The sequence below is a fragment of the Delphinapterus leucas genome, chromosome 6 (assembly GCF_059928025.1).
Source record: "Delphinapterus leucas isolate spDelLeu-1000000601 "Yukka" chromosome 6, BTC_Dleu_Yukka2, whole genome shotgun sequence".
Lineage (NCBI taxonomy): Eukaryota > Metazoa > Chordata > Mammalia > Artiodactyla > Monodontidae > Delphinapterus > Delphinapterus leucas.
Genome location: NC_143134.1, coordinates 88912906 through 88929353, shown reverse-complemented (window position 1 = coordinate 88929353; position 16448 = coordinate 88912906). Strand labels below are relative to the sequence as shown.

The window sequence follows — 16448 nt, the reverse complement described above, 5'->3', positions numbered from 1 at the left end:
AGGCCTCAGGAGGGAGTCTCCTTAGGGCTGGCCGAGAGGTGGGGGACCAACCCTCCCTTCCTCATGAGCTAGAGCATGCTGACCTGGGCCAGGCTCCTGGTGGCTCTGAATAGTGGAAGATAAACAGACACTCCTTTACTCAAACATGCCAGGGAGAGGCTGCCCCAGCTGTCAGTGACTCTCCCAGTTCTGAGAGAACCGCACTTTCTGGATTCGCATGTGGGGTGAATTGGTTCGGGTCAACATTGACTCAGGCAGGTGAGAGCCTCGCCCCTCATACTGGCCTCACTCACTAGTAGACCCCGATCAGGAGCAAGCCCTGGCCTGGACACCAAACACAAATGCCATCAGTTCTTTGACCACCTAGGGTCCAGCAGGGCCGATTCTCCAGAGAGGGCCTTGCTTGCCCCCAGGGGCTGGAGTGTTATGATCCTTCCCGGGAATCCACCACCCAAACCCAACCTGGAACCAAAGGCCATGCTGGAGGAAATGCCCCAGAATTTCTTCACGACACAACGTGGCAGAGAACTCTTGAGGTCCCAAGTGACTATTTCATCACGGGCTCTCATCCACTTTGTGAACTGCACAATAAACAGCCACAGGGGCTGCTTGGACCAAATGCCCACAGAGTGAAAAAGTAGGCAACCAGCAGAAGTTGTGGGTTCCAAGCTCCTTTCTCAGCAACCCACTAGCCGAAAGGTGTGATCCCTTTTGCTGGTCTGCAGAGAAAATACTGCTTCTGGGGTATCTGCTCAGCTCACCATGGACTTACTTAGCTGACACTCATCCAAAGGGAGGCCAGGGGAGCGGCCATTTCGGATAACGTCATTCACCCCCTGTGTTGGGGTGTGCCTTCCCAGGATTTGGGGAGGAAGAAAAGGACAGTGACTTACTGGCCTCTTCTCCTGCCTCAAGGCCTGGAGAAGCAGAGAACATGTCTGCCGGAGGAGAGAAGAATGAAGCAGAAACACAAATGAGCGGAGACAAAAGAGAGTCTTGATGGCTCTTCAGTCCCTGGTTCTTTTCCCCCCTGTGTCTCAGCCCTCAGGCTCCACGAGATACCCTTGCATCCTTACGACAAATGTCCAGGGTTTTGACTCGGCTAAGTCCACTCCAACTCACTGAGAATCCTAATCAGTCCTGGAAATGTGCCACTAGTTAGCTCTGTGCCCGTGGGTAATTTGCTTAACCTCTTTGGGCATCATTTCCTCGTCTATCAACCGAGGATAATAAGGTTCTTCACAGGATCAAAGGAACTAAATCAGATAATGTAGTGCAAGGGAAAGCGCTGACGATAGTACCACCCACACAGCAGGCTGGTGACTGATGACTTTCCCATCGACTCCTTCCCTAAGAGATCAAAGGCCCCACAAAGATCTGGAGAGAAGACTCCAGAGTCATTCACATATTGGTGATGGGTGGTTGAAACCCAGAATTGGATGAAAAATCAGTTCTTTTTCCCCCTAAAAGAGGACTAGAGCATTGAGTGTCCTCTGAAACTGAAGAAGCAGCATCTTTCTCTGCACTATGTTCTTAGGATGGCAGATCTAGATGCTTGCCTAAAGGATATTTTTCATTACCTACCATTCCCTCATTTTTCCTTAAAGTCCCCACCAACCTCCCCATGCAGCACACGTTCTCAGGAGGAAATGGACTTCAGTCCTGGCTCCAGGTGGGCCCTGGGTAGTTAAAGCCAGTGAGGACATTCCATTCCTCTGGGCACAGTCAGGGCTTTGAGGGGCAAGTTATGGTGAATCTCCAGCTCTTCCTTGGAATGTTGGTTCAGAAATGCCCTCTGTCCCCCTTGATGTAAACATGGATGTATGTGTCCCTTCTGGCTACCCAGAGTCATCCTACAGGGATTAGCCTCAGGATGAAGCTGACCCCGTGAAGGCAAAGGAGATTTGTAAAGAAATGGGACCAAAGTTCACTTTCATCTGACTTCTGGCCATGTGAGCCAGCAAAGCCCCTGTTCAATTTGGCTTTTCTGTAACTGGCAAAATAGGATCATAACTGATAGAACCATGAAAACATCTTCTGGGATTCATGATTTCAAAAAGATAACCATAAACAGTGCCAGTGTTTAAACAGAAGCAGCACTAGTATTTGAGATGAAGGACAATTTATGCAAATTTCTCCCCAAACATCAGAGTTCTCAACCAAAGTTTTTACCCCAAGGAAATTCCTCTAATCACCTGGATTTAGCTATTACTCATATGTCAATAATGATCAGATTTGTGTCTCTCCTGAGCCTCAGATTGGATGTCCCCTTGGCAACTCAGAAAGAAGAGAGGTGCTCAAGTTGAAAGGCCTGGGCTGTTGATCAGGTCATCCTTCCAGAAGTTAGCCCTCTCAAATTGCAGTTGTCAGCAGCAGTAATCCTGAATTTCTGACCTTGTGTTAAAACCACATAGGGGTACAGAAATAGTTGCATATGGAGGCCCATGCCTGCCACGGTTACTTCAGCATAAATTTTTAATAACCAGAAAGGCTAAGCGTGAGAGAGATCAAGAGAAAGACAACCTGTAGTCAAGCTGTTTTATAAAAGAAACTGTGTTATAAGGCAGGGCATTAGTTTTTTGCTGCATAACAAATTATTCCAAAACTTAACAGGTTAAAATAATAAACATATTATGTCACACAGTTTCTGAGGCTCAGGAATCTAGCAGCGGCTTAGCTGGTTCTGGCTCAAGATGTGATTTAAGTGATTCACACTTCAAGGTGTGAATGAAGATGTGATTAAACTGTCAGCAGGGGCTGCAGTCTCTGGAGACTCGACTGGGGCTGAAACGTCTGCATCCAAGCTCATTTTATGTGGTTGTTGGCAGCCCTCAGTCCCTCACTTATGGCCTCTCCATAGGGCTGCTTCACATGGTAGCTTGCTTCCCACAAAGCAAATGATCCAAGAAAGAGAACTCAGGTCTTTCATAACCTGGTAAGCTTATAACCTCATCTTGGAAGTGACATGACATCTCTTTTGCCATATTCTATTGGTCACACAGACCAGCCCTGGCACAGTGTGGCAAGGGACTACTCAAAGGTGTGGCTACTGGGGGGCAGGGATCAGCAGGGGCCTTCTTGGAGGCAGCACATTTCAAGATGTCCCGAGAGGCATAGGAGAACAACATAGGAGAACATCTCTAGGGGCACAGGAGAATAACTGCGCATCTCCTGGAGGTCTGGCACCAAAGTCCTAAGCAGCTAATTGCAAAGGAGAAATGTTCTTGATGTCTCCCAATTTATCCCTCTTGTATTAAATACTGAATAATTATGTTACATCACCTTTTCCACCAAAACTTTTACATAAATGAGATGCTCTCACAAACCCCGTGGCATACATTGGGTATGTCCAGTGCTAAGCTTCTCCCAGTTTGAGAAGCAGGGCAGGGGGACCTATTCCAGGGCTGGTGGGATGGTCTGGGGAAGCCAAAATGACAACTGTTTAGAAGAATCAGCAGCTAAATTAAAAGCCTGCCTGTGGTAGCTCGTAAGCATATGTACACATACACACACATACCCTCTTTCTGTCTCTGTTTCAGCTGAGACCCCAAAGGCTGAGAGTACATGATAGAGGCTTAATTCTCCTGCATCCCAAGAGAGGAGCCAGACCACGTATGCAGGACATGCTAAGATGTCCTGAAACCAGCCTTGCTGACATTAATGCTCACCCCATCCAGCCCACAAGGGACAGAGGGCTGGAGAGTTACTGGAGTGCTGAGGCTTCCCGTCCCCTCTCCCCACACTCCCCACAGGGAGGGAGAGATGCTTCCCCTTTACCTAAAGTAATGTGAGAGGAACCTTCAGGGAACAACTAGAGGGCTTACATGTGCCCTCTGGACTTTGGGGGACAGAGGGGACAGGGTCTGATGCCTGGCTGAGAAGTGTAGCAGGGCTGCGTGGAGAGGCTGGGCAGGGCTGCACTGGCAGGAGCTGCCTTACCACTGACAGTGCTGGACAGCAAGCTTGAGAGTGAGCTCCCTGCATTTGGATTTCTAGAAGGATAGAACCCTGAACATTAGCAGCGACTCTCTCTGCAGAGCGGAGTGGAATTAGGGGTCAAAAGGTGTGGAAAGAAACTCTGATGTTTTAATCCAAATACTTCTATATTGCCCAAAATAAACATGTTTATATGTTACCATAAAAGGGGAAAATAAAGGAATTTTTAAAAAGTACATACAGGGCTTCCCTGGTGGCGCAGTGGTTGAGAATCTGCCTGCCAATGCAGGGAACACGGGTTCGAGCTCTGGTCTGGGAAGATCCCACATGCCGCGGAGCAACTGGGCCCGTGGGCCACGACTACTGAGCCTGCGCGGCTGGAGCCTGTGCTCTGCAACAAGAGAGGCCGCGACAGTGAGAGGCCCGCGCACCGCGATGAAGAGTGGCCCCCACTTGCCGCAACTAGAGAAAGCCCTCGCACAGAAACAAAGACCCAACACAGCCATAAATTAATTAATTAATTATTTTAAAAAATGACTGATTCACTTAGGATTAGACCAAAAAAAAAAAAGTACATACGATGAACATATAACAATAAATGGTTTGCTCAAGGGGTAGTACTGAGAAACATTATTTCCAGTGATTTCAGATTTTCATTATGTTGAATTGTTTTACAATAAGCACGTTTTATTTTTAGAAGCAGAAAAATATCCAGAGATAACACTGAATGAATGAATGAATGAATGAATGAATGAAAGCTACCAGAAAGACCAGCTTTGCATCCCTCTTCTCTCTCATTTAAATGCAGAACTCTGACTAGTTGGGTAGGACGGCAGTTGGCCAGTCCCGATCTCTGCTGTGGGGCAGCCGGTGTCAGGCCCAGAGAACTCTGCTTTTCTCTGGCTGCCCACACCGAGGAGGGGGCTTTCAGCCAGCAATGGGAACGGGTCTGTGCTCCTGACCAGCCACCGTGGGGACACCAGCACCTTGAGAGTCCTGGCTGTCTCTGGCTGGGACTCTGCCACCTGCCAGACCTCGCTGCTCCCTCAGTTCTCCCCGTGTGAGCCTGGCTCCCCAGGACCGCACCCACCTGCCCCCTTGCCCCTCCTCCCTCTTCCTCTTCCACTGATCTTCAACCATGGTTAACCTTCTGACGGGGAAGCCGAGGCACCCTGGGACAAGAGTCACCCGAGGTCAAGCACCGGGTGAGAGGCAGGGCTGCCAGCTGCCAGCAGAGCCTCTCCCATCTGGTCCGCATCCCTCCCTGTTGGCTCATGGCCACACCCTTCCCTCCTCCAGGACTGACTTGGGTTAATGGGGTGGCCCCAGAGTCAACGTGTCCTTGACACATGGCCAGACTCCTCAATAGCCTTCTTAATGAAACGCGGAAGCTGCAAAGTTCAAGTGGGTGTTTAGTATTGAGCTTTGGCTCATACACTCAGTGACCAAATAGCAATAGACTCACCGAACAAAGACCATAAAGTTCATCTCAGCCTTCTTAAGGAAAAGACGTTTGGGGTCTGGAAGTTTTTCAGTAGGCTGGGCAGGTGTTAGAAGCAGCCTGGGAGTTTTGAGCAGACAGCTGCTGAGTCTGTGAGGGGTACCCAACGGCTATGGGCTCTGAGCCTCTGCTGGTTCAGCTCTAACTTATGAGCTTGGATTCGGCTATACAGCGTGTTGGGGGACGGCAGCGGGGAGTATCTGCCATGATCTTCCCTTTCTGCTTGTCTCCGGGGCCCTCCACCCATTCTGCTCCAGACATCTCCATCCTGTTCTCAGGCCTTCAATCAACTTTTGAGGGCAAAAGACATGAGCAGCAAAGGGCTTTGTGTCTTCTGAAATGGATGTTGAAACGGAACTCAACATATATCTTGTGTTTTCAGAACCTCCCTTTGCTGGCTGCTGTTCTGAGCTCTTAACCTTTCCGTGTGCTCTGACTCACCCCTCTGGCAGGCCGGCGAAGCCGATGGACCTTGTCTCACATCGCTGGTTCTAATGTAAAATAACCACAAAGGGCTATAGAGGGAACCGAGCATATGAGAATATAGTTATTAGAATATAAACAAATTTGTGATGTGGAAAAAATGCTAGTTTACTAATGCATTAAATGACACGATCTAGCAATAGGTCTAATTACGGCTGTGCTTTTGAAAAAGTGATGGATGTAAGTGATATTTCAGGGTCTCTGGGACAACCAGAGTATGATGGTGAAAGCATCTGTGATTCTAGTTGTGACAAAGTCACAGGTTCTCTGAAGCATGTGGTTTGTTACCCACATGCTTAACTGAAGGGCAATGTAAATTGCAGTTAGAAGTTAATGAAAATCAGGGTGTAATTTTTTCCTTGCTAAGGAAAAACAGACCCTCTCGGTTCTATCTGTGGGCCTCTGACTGTGAGCCCCCGAGTCAAGGCTTGTGCAGTGGGCTCTTTGCCTGGTAGTGCTGGCCTGGGTCTTGCAGCCTGGCTCCCCCTTTATTTTCAGCTCCCTCTCTCTCTCTCTCTCTCTCTCTCACCCTCACCCTCTCACCTCCTTTGGCCTCTTCTAAGTGCTATTCATGCAGGGCTAAATGTTACATTTTCCGATTATGATTGACTTGGCAAGAGGCAGGAATTATGTATAACTTCCCCGAGCTTTCCATGAGTGTCAGCCTCCAAACCCAGGTCTGTCAGTGTCCAAAATAATGTTCTTCCCACTAGGCCTGGGGCTCTTCCCCCCAGAAGACCAATGCCTGTCCCTGCCTCCCTCTGGCTGTAGAAAGTGTTCATCTAAACAAAGAGCGGGGCCTGTGATAGGGGGATTTTCAATCTGCCAGTGCACCTTGGGCAGCCGAGCGCTCCCTTGGCCTTGCCTGTCTGTTCTTCAAGGGCTCTGGCCTGGCGCACCCCAACATGTGCGGGTTTCAAAATGTCATTTGGCAAAGATTTAAAAATAGTGCTCCCCCCATCGTCGGCACTGCCAAAACTGGAGAAAAGGATCCAACCCCAAACCTCTCCCTCCAGAGGCCAGACTTGCCTATGTTTATTGTCTCCGTGTACTGCAAACATTAATCAGACAGCCTCTTTGACCAGACACAGGGAAAATAAAGGTCACACTATCTCCCGCACACAGAGCTCTGAGGCTGAACAAAGCCAGACCCACAAAGGCAGACGTCTGCTTCTGCTCTCTTTGCCTCAGATTTAAAAACCTGTTCATTAGACCTCTTTCTGGATGGCTCACCTGGCCCCCATCAACACCCTTGTCACCCTGCTCTAGTCCACTGAGGGATCCAGACAGCCACCTCAGGTCCATTCGTGCATCTATTCACCCATTCACCAGATGCTCCTTGAATATGAAGGTATGTGTGTATCCTGGTGCTATGGGGATGAAACCAATCTCAGCTCACAATCATTGGATTAACTTCTCTTTTAAGAAGGTCTTAAAGCCATGTTCTTGTGGTGCATTTTTTTTTTTTTTTCGGTACTTGGGCCTCTCGCTGTTGTGGCCTCTCCCATTGCGGAGCACAGGCTCCGGACGCGCAGGCTTAGCGGCCATGGCTCACGGGCCCAGCCACTCCGTGTCATGTGGGATCCTCCCGGACCGGGGCACGAACCTGTGTCCCCTGCATTGGCAGGCGGACTCTCAACCACTGCGCCACCAGGGAAGCCCTGTGGTGCATTTTAATTTTTCTAGAAACACTTTTAAAAAGAAGGTAGCTTGTATCAGAAAGCAATTTATACATAACCTATACATTATGGGTGATTGTTATTTTATTTTATTTTTTTTAACTTATTTTATTTATTTATTTTTATTTTTGGCTGCATTGGGTCTTTGTTGCTGCGCGCGAGCTTTCTCTAGTTGTGGTGAGCGGGGGCTACTCTTTGTTGCAGGGCGCGGGCTTCTCATTGTGGTGGCTTCTCTTGTTTCGGGGGCTCTAGGTGTGCGGGCTTCAGTAGTTGTGGCACACGGGCTCAGTAGTTGTGGCTCACGGGCTCTAGAGCGCAGACTCAGTAGTTGTGGCACACAGACTTTGTTGCTCCGTGGCATGTGGGATCTTCCCAGACCAGGGCTCAAACCCGTGTCCCCTGCATTGGCAGGCGGATTCTTAACCACTGCACCACCAGGGAAGCCCTGGCTGGTTGTTATAAATACGAAACAGACAGAGCTTTAGTTCTGATCTGAAGGATTAGAGGGTGGAAATCTGGCCTCCCTCCCCTGGCAGCCAGTGCTCTCTAGGCCACCACAGGGACAGTCCCATGTAAACCCTTGGCTCCAGGAGTTTGTGTCTGGCTTAGCCTTATACCACCACCCTAACAGGAAGCATGCCCCTGCTTCAGCCATCCTTTGAGGCCCAGTGGGAGCCTTTCCTGTCCACACTGAAGTGATGCCCTCTCCTCTGCATGGACATACTGTTGCCTATGCTTTTTATCTGATGATGGTCTTGTGATTTTTATGACATTTCTTGCATTCTTGCCTTGCATGCATTTAACATTGCTAAGTTATTTAATTCAGCCGTGCCTAGGTCTTCTCTCCAGGTTCTGAAGGTGCTTCTTTATAATATTTTTTACATCTGAACCCTTTTTTCAGTTAGCCCAAGCCCTTGTCACTTCATCCCTGAGTATAACCATTTATTTAGCATCAAGTGCCTACTTGATGCCAGGCCTTGTTCTTTTTTCTCTGCTTTACTGAGGTATAATTAACAAATAAAATTGTAAGGTGTTTAAAATGTGCACATGATGATTTGTGTATCTCTACATTGTGAAAGTACTCCTACCATTGAACTAATAAACACATCCATCACTTCATGTATTTACCAGTTTGTTTGTTTTTCTTGGTGAGAACACAAGTTCTTACTTTTTCAGCAAATTGCAATTGTACAAAACAGTATTATCAGTAGAGTCCCCACGTCACGTATTAGATCCTCAGGGCTTATTCATCTTATCTCTGACAGTTTGTATACCAGCCTCCATACTGTTTTCCATAATGGATGTAACAATTTTCATCCCCACGAATAGTGCAAAAGGGTTCCCTTTTCTACACATCCTCACCAGCATTTATCTCTTGTCTTTCTCATAAGAGCCATTCCAACAGGTGTGAGGTGATAGCTCACTGTGGGTTGGATTTGCATTTCCCTGATGATTAGCGATGTTGTGCACCTTCTCATATATTTGTTGGCCATTTGTATGTCTTCTTTGGAGAAATGTCTATTCAAGTCCTTTGCCCATTTAAAAAAATATATTTATTTATTTGGCTGCGCTGGGTCTTAGCTGCGTCACGCAGGATCTTCATTGCCGCACACGGGATCTTTAGTTGCAGCATGCGAACTCTTAGTTGTGGCATGTGAGATCTAATTCCCTGATCGGGGATCGAACCCAGGCCCCCTGCACTGGGAGCGTGGAGTCTTAGCCACTGGAGCACCAGGGAAGTCCCCCTTTTGCCCATTTTTAAATGGGGTTATTTGGGAGTTTTTTTGCTATTGAATTGTATAACTTTCTTGTATATTTGGGGTATTACCACACATATGTGGTTTGCAAATATTTTCTCTCATTCCGTAGGTTGCCTTTTCATTTTGTTTTTTTAACTCTTTTTTTTTTTTAATTTATTATTTTTTGGCTGTGTTTGGTCTTCATTGCTGTGCGTGAGCTTTCTCTAGTTGCGATGAGCGGGGGCTACTCTTTGTTGCAGTGTGTGGGCTTCTCATTGTGGTGGCTTCTCTTTGTTGTGGAGCACAGGCTCCAGGCACATGGGCTGCAGTAGTTGTGGCACGTGGGCTCAGTAGTTGTGCCTTGCGGGCTCTAGAGTGCAGGCTCAGTAGTTGTGGCGCACAGGCTTAGTTGCTCCACGGCATATGGGGTCTTCAGGGACCAGGGCTCGAACCCGTGTCCCCTGCACTGGCAGGCAGATTCTTTTTTTGTTGTTTTTTGTTTTGCAGTACGCGGGCCTCTCACTGTTGTGGCCTCTCCTGTTGCAGAGCACAGGCTCCGGACGTGCAGGCTCAGCGGCCATGGCTCACGGGCCCAGCCGCTCCGCGGCATGTGGGATCCTCCCGGACCAGGGCACGAACCCGTGTCCCCTGCATCGGCAGGCGGACTCTCAACCACTGCGCCACCAGGGAACCCCTGGCAGGCAGATTCTTAACCACTGCACCACCAGGGAAGTCCCTGCCTTTTCATTTTGTTGATGGTTTCCTTTCCTTTGCAGAAGCTTCTCAGCTTGATGTAGTGCTGCTTGTTTATTTTTGCTTTTGTTGCCTTTTCTTTTGGTGTCAACTCCCAAAAAAATCATCTCAAGACCAGTGTTAAGGAGCTTAGTCCCTATGTTTTCTTCCAGAGGTTTTACAGTTCCAGGTCAAGTCTTTAACCAATTTTGAGTTATTTTTTGTGTATTTTGTAAGACAGTGGTCCAATTTCATTCTTTTGCATGTGGCAGGCTAGTTTTCCCAACACCCTTTATTGAAGAAACTATCCTTTCCCCATTATATGTTCTTGGCTCCTTTGTCAAAAATTAATTGACCATATATGCATGGGTTTATTTCTGGCCTCTCTAGTTTGTTGCATTGGTCTATGTCCATTTTCATGTCAATACCATACTGTTTTGATTACTATAGCTTTGTAATATAGTTTGAAATCAGGGTGCAGGATGCCTCCAGCTTTGTTCTTCCTCAAGATTGCTTTGGTTATTTGGAGTCTTTTCTTGTTCCATACAAATTTTAGAATTTTTTTTCTGTGAAAATTCCATTGGAATCTCTAGAGGGATTACATTGAACCTATAGATAGTTTGGGGTAGCCCACTTAAAAACTGCTTCTTTGGGCTTCCCTGGTGGCACAGTGGTTAAGAGTCCGCCTGCCGATGCAGGGGACATGGGTTCGTGCCCCGGTCTGGGAAGATCCCACATGCCGCGGAGCGGCTGGGCCTGTGAGCCATGGCCACTGAGCCTGCGTGTCCGGAGCCTGTGCTCCGCAATGGGAGAAGCCACCACAGTGAGAGGCCCGTGTACCGCAAAAAAACAAAACAAAAAAACCTGCTTCTTTGTTTGCTATTGTCCTGGGAGCCTCGTGGATGCAAGCCCTCTTGGCTCTCAGAGCTGGGTGATCTGGGGGACTGTCCTTTGGGTGGCAGCCCTAAAAATTGGGGTGTGGACAAACTCCTTCTAGGGAGGTACTGATGACAATGTTATTGTTGGAGCAACTGGTTGGAGAAGACAGGGGAAGCGCCCACCAGCTTTCCTAAACTCCAGACTCTGGACTCTAGGAAGGATCGCAGCCAGCCCCTCGTTGTGTGCTAAATTAGAAGCCAGACCCTCAGGCAGCAGCTTGTAAAGTAAGCAATCAAACCTCTTTCATGGAAAGCCTAGGAGGTGGGCGTTTTTTTGAGCTCCCTCTGTGCTGAGCCCTGTGCAGGGATAGCTGCGGGGAACGCTCAGGCACGGATAAGGAACGGTTCGTTTGCTATAGTACTGTGGGTCTTGTGGACACCAGCCCCATTGTCTTTCAGAGCTAGGTGTTTTGCGGGCCTGTCCTTCAGGTGGGAGTCTTAAAAGTTGGGGGGCTAGACACCTTGTTTTTAACCCAGTGAGACCCATTTTGGACTTCTGACTTCCAGAACTCTGGAATATGTGAGTTAAATAATAAGTATGTGTTGTTTTAAGCCACTAAGTTTGTGGTAATTTGTTGCAGCAGCCATAGGAAAACAACATAGAGAAGTGAAGGGGTGTCATGGAGACAACTTGGAGTGGTGGCATGGTGACAGTCTGGAGAGTGCCTACCCAACTCACAACTCCTGTTCAGCGCCAGCCAGTATTTCTTAGAGGGAATAAAGGTTCAGAGTTGTCAAATTTTTCAATTTTCCAAATAAGGTGAAAATACAGATTTCTATGTGGAAAAAAAAAGTTGGGCGGCTAGATGTGTGGTGCAAACCATTCACTCCTCATAAGCAGTGAAATCACCTCCTTTCAAAACTAAGGAAATAGAAAAGTTGTGGAAGTGAATTGCTCAAGGTAACAAAACTTGCCAGCAGTAATATTCCTTCCTTCCAACCTAGGACTTGCAATAGGAAAAAATTAACTATATGTGTGAATTTTATAAGGCAAGACAAATTGACTATCAAGTTACTACTCTGAATTACACCCAGAAAACAAATATGCCCAATATGGTTTATGCCGGAAAGATCCTGGGGCTGTAGGAGGTGTCACATCTATGCAAACATTACACTTCAGAGCAAACAGAGGCCTGAAATTGCAAAAGAGAAGCTCAAAAGTTTTGGTGGTTTAAAAGAAAAGTCCCACATACCATGAGGAAAAAATCTGCTTTTTGATGAGGAGTTATTTACTGAAAGCCAGGGCAGCATTTAACCTTTCATTTATTCTTTAATTTGTTCATTCATTCAGCAAATGTTCCCTAAACATCCCTTGAGGAGCTTACTTCAGCCATGGGTCAGAAGAGTAACCAGTAAATAAAATCTATGCAAGACAGAATGAACTAACTGGACGAGGCTCCAGTATAGAATTAGGAGAGCATCCAAAAGGAATAATAATAACTAATCTTCCTGGACACTGACTACGTTCCAGGCGTCTTCTTATTTTTTTTAATTGTAATTCGTGGTTTTAAAATTTATTTATTTATTTACTTAATTTATTTTTGGCTGCGTCAGGTCTTAGTTGAGGCATGCTGGATCTTCGTTGAGGCATGTGGGATCTTTTGTTGCGACGTGTAGCCTCTTCGTTGTGGTGCGCGGGCTTATCTCTAGTTGTGGCGTGCAGGTTTTCTCTTCTCTAGTTGTGGCGCGCAGGCTCCAGAGTGTGTGGCCTCTGTAGTTTGCAGCACGCAGCCTTTCTAGTTGAGGCATGCAAGCTCAGTGTTTGTGGTGTGCGTGTTTATTTGTCCCGCGACATGTGGGATCTTAATTCCCTGACAAGGGATCGAACCTGCGTCCCCTGCATTGTAAGGTGGATTCTTTACCACTGGACCACGAGGGAAGTCCCCAGGTGTCTTCTAAGTGTATTCGTTTATTTAATCTTCACAAAAACCCTGAGGTGAGCAGAGTATTCTCCCCAAATTTACCTTAGAAAATTCAGGCACAGAATGGTTTCGTCACTCACCAAAGGTCACAAAACTAAGTGGATTCAGGCCACCTGGCTCCACAGCTTTCATCTTTCATGGTCTCACTCCAGCTGCTGAGAGGACAAGGCAAGTGATGAGGTCACATCTAAGGGATCAGGGAAGGCTTCATGGAAGAGACGGTATTTTAGTTAAGCCCTGAAGGTGAAGGGAAAGAGCATTCCAGGTTGAGAGAGGAGATACAGAGATGCTAAAAAAAAAAAAAAAATGTATTGGGAGTAAGCATCCGGCTGGCAGGAGTAGGTAGACAACGTGGATGGGGAAGGTGAGGTCTCTGATAAGTTTGCATGTTATTCTGAAGGCGCTGGGAAGTCAGAGTTTTTCTGAGCAGGGAAGTTCTCTATTCTAACACCTTCTATCTATCCCTTCAATCAATATTTGTTTAACATCTAATTAAACACCTGTTTGAACACCTAATTTAACACCTAATATTGGGTGCTGGTAGAGGGGGATCGTTTCTGCTATCAAAGAAGTATACCTTAATTGATGACAGAAGAAATAACTTTTAAAAATTGTATACAAAGCTGGGACGAAGTGAGAGAGTTGCATTGACATATATACACTACCAAATGGAAAATAGCTCGTGGGAAGCAGCCGCATAGCACAGGGAGGTCAGCTCGGTGCTTTGTGACCACCTAGAGGGGTGGGATAGGGAGGGTGGGAGGGAGACGCAAGAGGGAAGAGATATGGGGATGTATGTATATGTATAGCTGACTCACTTTGTTATACAGAAGAAACTAACACACCATTGTAAAGCAATTATACTCCAATAAAGATGTTAAAAAAAATTGTAGACAAGTTAAAAAATATGACACAAAAGGTGTTCCAAGGCAGTACATGCTGAATTGTTCAACAAACCATTTTGTGAAATTTGGCAAATTTCAGGGTCTGTTATTTTGTGTGTGTGTGTGTGTTTTTGAGAAGCATTTCTTCCTTTTTTTTAGTATTTATTTATTTATTTACTTGGCTGCATTGGGTCTTAGTTGTGGCACATGGAATCTTTCGTTGCAGCACGCAGGCTTATCTCTAGTTGTGGCACACAGGGTCTAGAATGTACAGGCTCAGTAGTTGCCACACATAGGCTCTCTCGTCGTGGCGCTCACGGGCTCTAGAGTGCATGGGCTCCAGAGCTTGTGGGCTCAGTAGTTGCGGCGCTCAGGCTCAGTTGCCCCACAGCCTGTGGGATCTTAGTTCCCTGACCTGGGATTGAACCCGTGTCCCCTGCATTGGAGGGCAGATGCTTTTTTTAAAATTTTATTTATGTATTTTATTTTTGGCTGCGTTGGGTCTTCGTTGCTGCGTGCAGGCTTTCTCTAGTTCTGGTGAGCAGGGGCTACCTTCATTGCGGTGCTCAGGCTTCTCATTGCAGTGGCTTCTCTTGTTGTGGAGCACGGGCTCTAGACGTGTGGGCTTCAGTAGTTGTGGTGCATGGGCTCAGTAGTTGTGGCTCACAGGCTCTAGAGCACAGGCTCGGTAGTTGTGGCGCACTGACTTAGTTGCTTCGCGGCATGTGGGATCTTCCCAGACCAGGGCTCGAACCCGTGTCCCCTGCATTGGCAGGTGGATTCTTAACCATTGAGCCACCAGGGAAGTCCCTCAGGGTCTGTTAATTATCTCTCGGGCTTGGGTTGAGGGTTTGCAAGGGTAAAGTTGGAGAGCAGTCTGGGAACCCAGTTGGAGCAGTTTGTGGTGCTACGTATATAGCTAGCCCTTGAGCTACAGAACACAGGAACAAAATGGTTAATGTCGGAACTGGCTGCCTCAGCACCCTCACCCTCATCCACATCATGGCTCAGGGAGAGGAGAATTCCTGTAATCAGAGACTGGGAGGGAGGCACTGGCTATAACAGGGGCCTGGTCCCATGATTCAGGGTGAGAAAATTCCAAAGCCTCCCTCCTAGATAAGTCTAATTGTATAGGTATCACTGGGGAAAACTGTCCAAGATTTGGAAATGGACAAGAGAGATTACTAGGTTTCCTTTCAGTGGAATGCTTATCGTTGCCTGCTGGAATCTCTGTCATTTTCTGATTCTACAGGTTTATGCAAATTGATTTCTTATTGACCAGGCTATTTTCCATCTCTGGAGGAGTTGAAGTAAATTTGTAAAAAAGTTTATAGTAATGCAAAAGGTTCTTGTCCTTAGCAATGCAAGTGAATTTTTTCTGGTGAAGATACAATTGATTTCTCCTCTGTAGAAAAGGTAACCCCAAACATTATATTTTATTGCATGAGAATATTAACCAGTTTTGCGTGTATTAGCAAAACCATTTTATCTTTTGTCATTGCCTCTCTGTTTCTCAAATTCTCCTTTGAAACAGTCTTAACATCTTACTGGTGTCTTCATTAATTAATGGGTACCAGTATGATACCCACTAACTAATCTTTGACTCGTTCATTTTATAACTGTGTAACCGTTATATTTTTACATTTAAAAAAATCATACTTTAACACTGTTAACTCCTGCAGGTTTTCCAGCATCTAGGTTAATCAGAAGAAAGGAATTGCCACAATTTCCATTACTGAGACAAAAGTATTTTCCAGAAATTCTAACTGTGGTGCTCGTTGGCAATTCTTCGAGAATCCTAAATGGAGTTCTCAAACAGATGCTTTATGAGAATTTAGAAAGAAAAAGGCAGAAAACATTTACTATTATATTGCCAATTACTGTGCTAGGTGATTTACATATATTATCTCAACCCTTGGGAAATTTTTGAAATAGGTATTATTGTCCTAATTTTGCAGGTCAGGAAATATTTGATTAAGTATGGTAGCACCCATCTGCAGATCAAGTCACGTAAGTGGAAAATTACAGTAATGGTTCATGAACCCTGGCAGTTAAAAGGGCACATGGTAAATAAGGGTATAAAATTCAATAAAGATGTGAGTGAAAGGATAACCAGCAAGATTAAAGTCCTAAACAAGAAAAACTGGTGCCAGTGCTTGGGCCGGAGCTCTTAATTACATGGATACAGCTTGAAGCCTTCTTTAGATATCCTGTTTCTTTAGACCTCATTTAACAACAGACCTGCCCACACACACACCCTCTGCCATCTGCCCTCCTTCCTGAGAAGAGAGAGTGAATTTAGGGACCACTTCAGCTCCTGCCTTCCTACATCACTCTCAAAGGGATGTGTTGTCCACTCCCACAAGGCAGCCCCACTGACCATGGGGCTGATGGCAATGAAGCAGCTTCTTAGAAAGATTGGATCCACAGATCCACTGCCTCTGTGATATTTTCTCTCTGAATAAGATCTGATGCAAAATGGCATAATGTTAAAATTTTAAACCTGGGCTGTTATATTCTTCTCTAATTGCCTCTTATATTTCATACAAAATAAGTTTATCGTTAAGAAGAAAGGAGGGAAAGAGGTTTAACTTATTTGTTTTGATTTTGAGCCATGCTCTAACAGCAGAAACA

The 16448-nt window shown here is 46.3% G+C and overlaps 1 long non-coding RNA gene across 1 annotated transcript in view; it reads right to left on the bottom strand.

Annotated features, from left to right (window-relative positions):
* Positions 1-4674: 4674 nt before the first annotated feature.
* Positions 4675-16448, bottom strand: part of LOC115803839 (uncharacterized) — a 37148-nt gene continuing 25374 nt past the window's right edge. Inside the window, exon 5 of the long non-coding RNA XR_016393591.1 lies at positions 4675-13167. This is a non-coding gene — a long non-coding RNA (uncharacterized LOC115803839). The remainder of the gene's footprint in view (positions 13168-16448) is intronic.